The 7,693-nt window shown below is 34.0% G+C and overlaps 1 long non-coding RNA gene across 1 annotated transcript; it reads left to right on the top strand.

The window, feature by feature from the left end:
- The first annotated feature begins 1,208 nt into the window (after nucleotides 1-1,208).
- LOC127741058 (uncharacterized) lies at nucleotides 1,209-3,214 on the top strand. The gene is made up of 3 exons (XR_008001935.1): nucleotides 1,209-1,627; nucleotides 3,000-3,061; nucleotides 3,153-3,214. It is a non-coding gene; the product is annotated as an uncharacterized LOC127741058 (long non-coding RNA).
- Nucleotides 3,215-7,693: the final 4,479 nt, after the last annotated feature.

Genomic DNA, 7,693 nt, shown 5'->3' with positions numbered 1-7,693 from the left:
AGTCACTTAGGTCCTTGGCTCCGTCAACTCTAATGGAAGACAAAATGGTCCTTGACAACTCTAACTGGGGACAAAATGATTCCTGACAACTCTAACAAGGGACAAAATGATCCCTTACCCTTTATTCGAAAACAACGATGTTCTTCCCCAATTTTTATCATATCTCGCATAACCCTAACATTCATACTCTCCTTCTTCACCTTCATAGTCTTCTTTTCCTTCCTCTTCTTTAGTTCCAAGATTAAATCATGGTATAATTGCCACATGTATCGCACCTATCTCAACATGTTATGGACTATACACTTCTTAAATCTCTATGACTCGTACATCCACCTCCTCTGCACTTCACCCACCAGAAGCATCCACTTCTACATCTTTGATAACATCATCGCCAACTCCGACAACATCCACGACATCCTCAAGACCAAGTTCCACAACTATCCCAAGGGCACGCCTTTCTCGACTCTCTGACAAGCAATATAGATTGTTAGACATTAGGACATCATGAGAAGATTATCTTTCGACATCATATACAAATTCTCATTTGAAATAAACATTGAGTGCTTCATTCCTTCTTTCTCGAAGTCTAAGTTGGCAAACAGTTTCGACCTCGCATCCAAGCTATGAGTATAACCAGCAATGTCGCCGTTGCCGCTCATATGGAAACTGAAGTGATTACTGAACATTGGTTAGAAGAAGAAGTTGAAGGAAGCGATCGGAGTGGTGAACAATGTGGTCATTGAGATGATAGGACAGAGGAGGAGAGAGATAGCAATGACGACGACAGATCTTGACAAATAAGACTTGTGGTTTAGATTCATGGGATTCATCGAAGACGACAAGTAGTTGAGAGACATAGTCATTAGTTTCTTGAGTATAGATTGGTTGAGAACAAGTTGAAGATTTTTTTTCTTGTGAACATTGAAGTTGTAGAGTATGCATTGTGTAGTTTGAAGTTATAGTGTTAGACTATTAGTGTTATGCGAGATATGATAGAAATTGAAAGAGAACAATGTCATTTTCAAACAGAAGAGATCAGAGACTATTTTGTCCCATATTAGAGTTATCAAGGACTATTTTGTCTTCCATTAAAGTTGACGGAATAAAGAATCTAAGTAACTAATTATTAAGGATCAATCAAGTAATTAAATTTAGTTAGAGGCTAAAATGTTGAGTCTGAAATTCTTTGAGGATTAAAACGAGTACGTACCCTTACAAAAATTAGCCACTGCGTTTTTTAGCAGTTGAGCCTCTGCCCCAGACCTCCCTCTCTGCCCTCTGAGTCCAATCAAACACACAGACTCTTGCCCTGTCTCACTCCAGCGGCGCCGCCGTGCCGCTCTCTTTCTCTCTCTCTTTCTTTGCACAGGAAGCCCGCAGCGGCACAAAGAATCAGCGGCGAGGACTCTTCTCTGATGGGGTAGTTTCCCATTGCATCCTCGATCAAAAGCTGCGGTTGGCATGGCTGTGTGAGGTGCTCGTCGATCTCCTCGCACCGGCGTCCCTGGCACTCTCTCCCTCACAGTTGCAAGGTCTCTCTCCCTCTCGAAGGCGCTCTGTCTCTCCCTCTCTCAGCTCTGCGGCGGACGGCGGTGACGTGATCCTCTGCCGGCGACTACCTCCTCTGGTAATGATAAGCTTGATTTGTTTGTTTTTCCTAATTTTTCTGTTATTTTTCTGTTTGAATGATATCTGATTCTTTGAGGGAGGCTAATTCCTTTTTTCATACATAGAATTATTTTATTACCTTTCTTCTTTTTCCTTTTTACACGGCAATACAATGCTACTATAGAATTCTATTGGGCTCCATACATAGTAGAGTCCAACTCTGATGTGTATATCATAGAGATCCAAAGAAGTCTTCTCTTTTCAGATACCTATTTCCCTTCTCAAACCCTAATTTTTGTAGGGATAATCGATTCAATCGATTGCAATTTGAAGCTTAGAGACAAAAATGGCCGGTGGGAATTTTATACACAGAGTTATCTCATACGTTGTGAATGAGGTTGTTGTCAATGGTCTTGCCAACAGGTACGAAGAAGTAAAACCACTTTTTTCTTCTTTTAAAAAAATGATTTTTAGTATTTATCTTTTTGTTGAAGGAATTTGTTTTTGATTTATGAGGTTGTAACTTGTAAGTTGTACCAGTGGGACAAATCTGGTTCCTAATTGGCTCGTTCCATTGAAGCAAGATTGAACCTCAAATTTCCGAGTTTTTGTTGTCTCCATGGGGAACATGTTTATTCCACAGAAATTTTTAAGGAGTTTGAGATATTTTACTACATATGATTTTAGATTATGTGTATGGTTATGGTGGTACCTAACCTTGTGTTATAATTATCACCCGGTCTAAAAATTGCAGTGCTAATTGCTACCACTGAATGCAATTTAAAACCATTTAACCATCTATATACCAATGAGAATAGATTTATAGGTGATAGGTAAAATAGGGTGGGTTGTTTAAGCTATGCTTCTTATTGTTGTGTATGAATCATATTAATGTGATTTGAGCAGAGAAAGAAAGGCATCTTTGTTCTAGGATTGTTTTATATTAAAACTCTTTTGCTTTGGATGAATTGAATTGGAAAAGAATACAAAAAAAAAGGAATCCAAATTTTGTAGACAACCAACTATTTTATGTGCCTGTACTGGAAATGTCCCTTGGGATTGTCCAGCTATGTATTGCTGGTGCATACCCTCTCCGATTTGCTTAGTTTTGTCACGACCCAAAAAAATATGTTTGAGACTTTAGACCGATTAGTGAAGTTAAAAACATTGTCTGGAGATACTTATCAGTGGACAAGTAAGGTAAATGTATCAATATTGTTTTTGATGATGATTACTCGAAATGATTGTGCTTAAGTGATGTTTCCAGTGATTATTTTTGTGGTTTTGAAGTTTGTTTTATTGCTTTATGATTCTTCTGTTGTGTATGTAGTTCTTGTTAGCCTCTTTTCTATATGTTCTCATGTGAATCTTTGATTGTGGTTCGTTTTCAGCCCTGCATTTCAGAGGTTTGCGGTAAGGACATCAAAGCAAATTGAAAATATTTCGAAACAAGGTAATTCCAGCAAAGTAATTATAAAATAATAATAATTATTCATCCTTGTGAACAAATCAGCTTCATTTATGCAATATTTTTTTTTCTGCAGCTGTTCAGAAAAGGCAGGAGTTAACGGGGCAGATCAAGGACATCTCGAAAAATATGGAAGATGTATGCAATCCATCACATATTATATTATGCACTAGCACTTTGATAATGATCTAACTTTCTCTTTTTCTTTGCAGTCATTGAAGAGCCGCTGATTTTGTTATTCTTCCTAAATTGCTGAAGAAAATAAAGTTGGTGATTGTCTTTGCCAAGGATTTTTGATGGAGACTAAGCTAGGGTGTATGTAGATTTCTTTTGTAATTGACTTTTGCCCTGTTTTTTTTTTCTTTTTTTCTTTTCTGAAGCCTTATGTAATTGCCTGCTTCTAGTTTACGTGGTGAACCAGAATAGCAGGATTATGATACTACGTAGTTTATGATATTATATTAGGCAGATATATAATATGTTCTATTTTAAATTTTAAATGCCTTCACTATAAATAAATTAAGTCCAATTATTTAAAATCCTAAACCCATTTTATTTTTTTATTATTTTGATTATTAGTTAACCTAATTAAATTTAGTCTTCTCCTATTTTCAAATTCCAACCGTTACTTATTTATTCTCTTAAATCTTTTTCTTAGTTTCATATTTTCAACCTTCTTTTTCTATTCTTTATCTAATGGTTATCTTGTTTTCATCAAAAGTTAAATTTTAAATTCTCTATTTTGTTTTATAGAGCTCTCTATGATTCTATGTTTTTTTCAATTTCATTGTTTCTCTTTTTCATATTTTTGATTGCAAATTTTAATTCAAACAATTATAGTTTAGGTATTGATCTATTTTTTTATTCTCTTCGTGAATGTATATATTTATTTTATTTTTGATTTAGTAATCTTTATTATTTATTTGTTTATCTTTCATTCTATTCTATTATATGTAATTATGTTGCATATAAAATTCTAAAGTAAATTGATCAATTTACTAATTTAGAATATATATTTGTTATTTTTAGAAATAATAATGAAAAAATATTTCAAAAGAAAGCTACCACTAGAATTTCAAGTTACTTCATTAGTCTCTTCTAATAAAAAGAAGTTTTTAGAATTCAATGTAAAAAGCCTTTACAACGACCCAAAATTTTAAATTATTATCTAAATGATAGAGATGAAGGTAGATGTAAGATGAGCTTATTTGCAAAAAGATCCTTGTCAACCAAGAGAACATGATTTTCTACAAACATATTTTGGGACTTTTTTCCGTAAATTTAATGCTGATTGGTTTGATGAATTTGGCAATTGGTTGGAATATAGTATTTCAAAATATGCTGTTTTTTGTCTCTATTATTATCTTATGAAATCTGATGGTGCGAGTAATGATGTTTTTGTAAAAGAGCTCTTTTTAAATTTAAATTAATATATCTTTTGATAATAATGTGTATTATTTTGCCCACTTAACATAAATTTTTTGGGTCCGTCACTGAGGTATGTCTTTCAAATTGTAGAAGATCGATTTCAAAATAATATTGGAAGTTGTGTATATTTGTCGTCTTTAGACTTGCTCCAATTGGGAATCGACTGCTTGAACATTACACTTATAATTTATAAATCACCACTATTGTAATTAAAGTTATATATTAAATAGCATTTTATCTTGTTAATTAGGTACTCTTTAGGTACTCGTGAGGCACTCTGGTGTATATAGATGTTAGATAGAGTACCAGATTAGCCAAGGCAGTGCAAAATTTGTCAATACTGGAGGTGAAAAAGACCAATTTGGGGCCAACAATGTTAGAGGAAGAGGAAGAGGGCATGGTAAAGGTGGCAGAGGTACTATTAGAGGAGCTCTTAAACTTTGCTCTTATTGTGAAAAATAAGGTCACTTGGTGGATACATGTTACCAGAAGTATGGCTTTCCACCACATCTACAACCAAATCATTCTAATGGAGTACCACTTTCAGCTAATTCAGTGAACTCAGTGGTAGTTGCGAGTAATGTATAATGCAACCCCACAGTTATCCAAAATGAAGGCAAGATCAGTTTGGATGGGATATTCTCGGATAGACAGAAAGAAGCACTTATTGCACTATTCCAGCAACATAAAGAACCTCTTCATGATGAAAATTTGGCAACCATTCATGCTCTTTCAGCCGGTATATTTCATCTCATTTCTCTTTCTGATTTTGAATTGAGTTCTCAAGATTGGATTTTAGATACTGGAGCAACTGCTCACATTTGTTTTAGTCTTAAACATTTTCATTCTATTAAACACATTAATCCAGTTAAAATTATCATGCCAAATGGTTCACAGGTTGTTACAACCTTATGTGGAACAATTTTCTTCTCAGCTGATTTTTATTTGAATGCGGTTCTATATGTACCAAGTTTAAATGTAATCTTATTTCTATTTCAAAAGTCACTAATGCCTTATCTTGTTGTTTTATGTTCAATGCTCATAATTGTGAGATTCAGGAGAGGCCTACCTTGAGGATGATTGAAATTGCTGATAAAAAATGAGGGTTGTATACAATGAATACTCAAGCAAAGATGGCTGTTAACTTTAGCAAATTAGAAGAAAATATTTTGAATATTATGACAGAAGAACATGACACTTCACACACTTCACAGAGTGTTCTTTGGCATTGTAGGTTAGGCCATATTTCTTTTAGTAGATTACAACAATTAAGAAAAATACATCCATTCATCTCATGTCCAAACAATGATGTACCATGTGATTCATGTCATTTTGCATAACAAAAGAGGTTATTTTTTTTCGAATAGTTTGAGTAAATCTGAATTTCCTTTTGATTTGATCCATGCTGACATTTGAGGGCCTATTGCCACAACATCTACTACTTCTGGTCATAGATATTTTTTAACCATTGTTGAGGATAGGAGTAGGTTTACTTGGATTTTCTTTATGAAAAATAAATCTGAAACTCACTCCCTTTTAGAGAATTTTGTTGAAATGATTTATACACAAAAGGGAATCATGGTAAAAGCCATTAGAATTGATAATGGCCAAGAATTTTTGATGACTTCTTTCTATCAAAAGAAAGAAATTTTACATCAAAGAAGTTGTGTGGAAACACCACAACAAAATGGAATTGTTCAAAGAAAGCATCAAGATATTTTAAATGTAGCTAAGGCTCTCATATTTGCTTCTAATCTTCCAAATTGTTTTTTGCATTATGTAATGGCTCATGCTATTTACATAATTAATAGAGTAACCCAAGTTACATTTAAACATAGTCCATATCAGATTTTTAATGGAAACATTCCAGAATTAACATCTCTAAAGGTTTTTGGTTGTTTAGCCTTTGCTTCTACTTTATATGCTCATCGAAAAAAATTGGATCATAGAGCACGAAAGTGTGTCTTTCTTGGATATAAATCAGGGACAAAAGGCTATATTTTACTTGATATTAAAATCAAATAAGTTGTTATTTCTCGAAATGTTATTTTCTATGAATCCTATTTTCCTTTCAAAGAGATTTTGTCTTCAAATGATCAATCTTTAGGCACTAAAAATTCGTACTCTCAAAATATGTACTCTCAAAATTCTAATGCTTCTCATCTTGAAATGAATTTTCATTCAGATCCTTTTTGCAGTAGTGAAATATCAAATAAATTGCTTAATTTGGACACTCTTTTTAATTTCAAAAATAATTCACTGACAAGATCAAGAGACTTGCATTCTAATAAAGAAATTCTCGTTTTTGAACTTCATGCATCTGCATCTAATTCTCATGCATCATCCTCTCCTAATTCTCACTCACTTGAACTTGCATCTCATGATTTTCTTTTACCAACCTTCCAATTTTGAAGCAAATAATTTGAATCCTACTGCATCATTAAGTAATCCAAACAGCACATCTAATGCTAATAAACTTAGAAGATCATGCAGGCAAAGAAAACAGCCATCCTATTTACAAGAGTATCATTGCATGCATGTCAATGTTTCGGCTTAACAATCTCCAACTTTCTTTAAAGTGAAGTATCCAATCTCTAACTATGTATCTTACAACACATTGTCAATAAGGCATAAAGCTTTTTCAGCTACTATATCCTCCACCACGGAATCAATAAGTTATGAAGAGGCCATCCTCTATGATTGCTGGCGTAAGGCAATAAGTGCCGAATTGAAGGCTCTTGAGGAGAATAAAACATGGAAATTGACTTCCTTTCCTTTTGGAAAGAAGACAATCAGTTGCAAATGGATTTTCAAGATCAAGTTCAAACCCAATGGTGAGGTAGAACGCCATAAGGCAAGGCTCGTTGCAAGAGGCTTCACTCAAACAGCAGGTTTTGACTACTTTGATAACTTTAGTCCAGTCATCAAACTCACTACTTTAAGAATACTTTTGACTATTGCTGCTACTAAAGGATGGTATGTCCACCAGTTGGACACCAATTCTGCTTTTCTCCATGGAGATTTACCAGAAGAGGTTTATATGAAACCTCCATTAGGATTGACAGTGCCAGCTGGTTGAGTTTGTAAGTTGGAAAAATTCTTATATGGCTTGTAACAGGTTAGTAGACAGTGGCATCAGAAGTTATGTTGTGTTCTCATTGAAGATGGATATACTCAATCAAAATCAGA

This window comes from Arachis duranensis, chromosome 1 (genome assembly GCF_000817695.3).
Source record: "Arachis duranensis cultivar V14167 chromosome 1, aradu.V14167.gnm2.J7QH, whole genome shotgun sequence".
Lineage (NCBI taxonomy): Eukaryota > Viridiplantae > Streptophyta > Magnoliopsida > Fabales > Fabaceae > Arachis > Arachis duranensis.
This window is presented reverse-complemented; position numbering and strand designations above follow the sequence as displayed.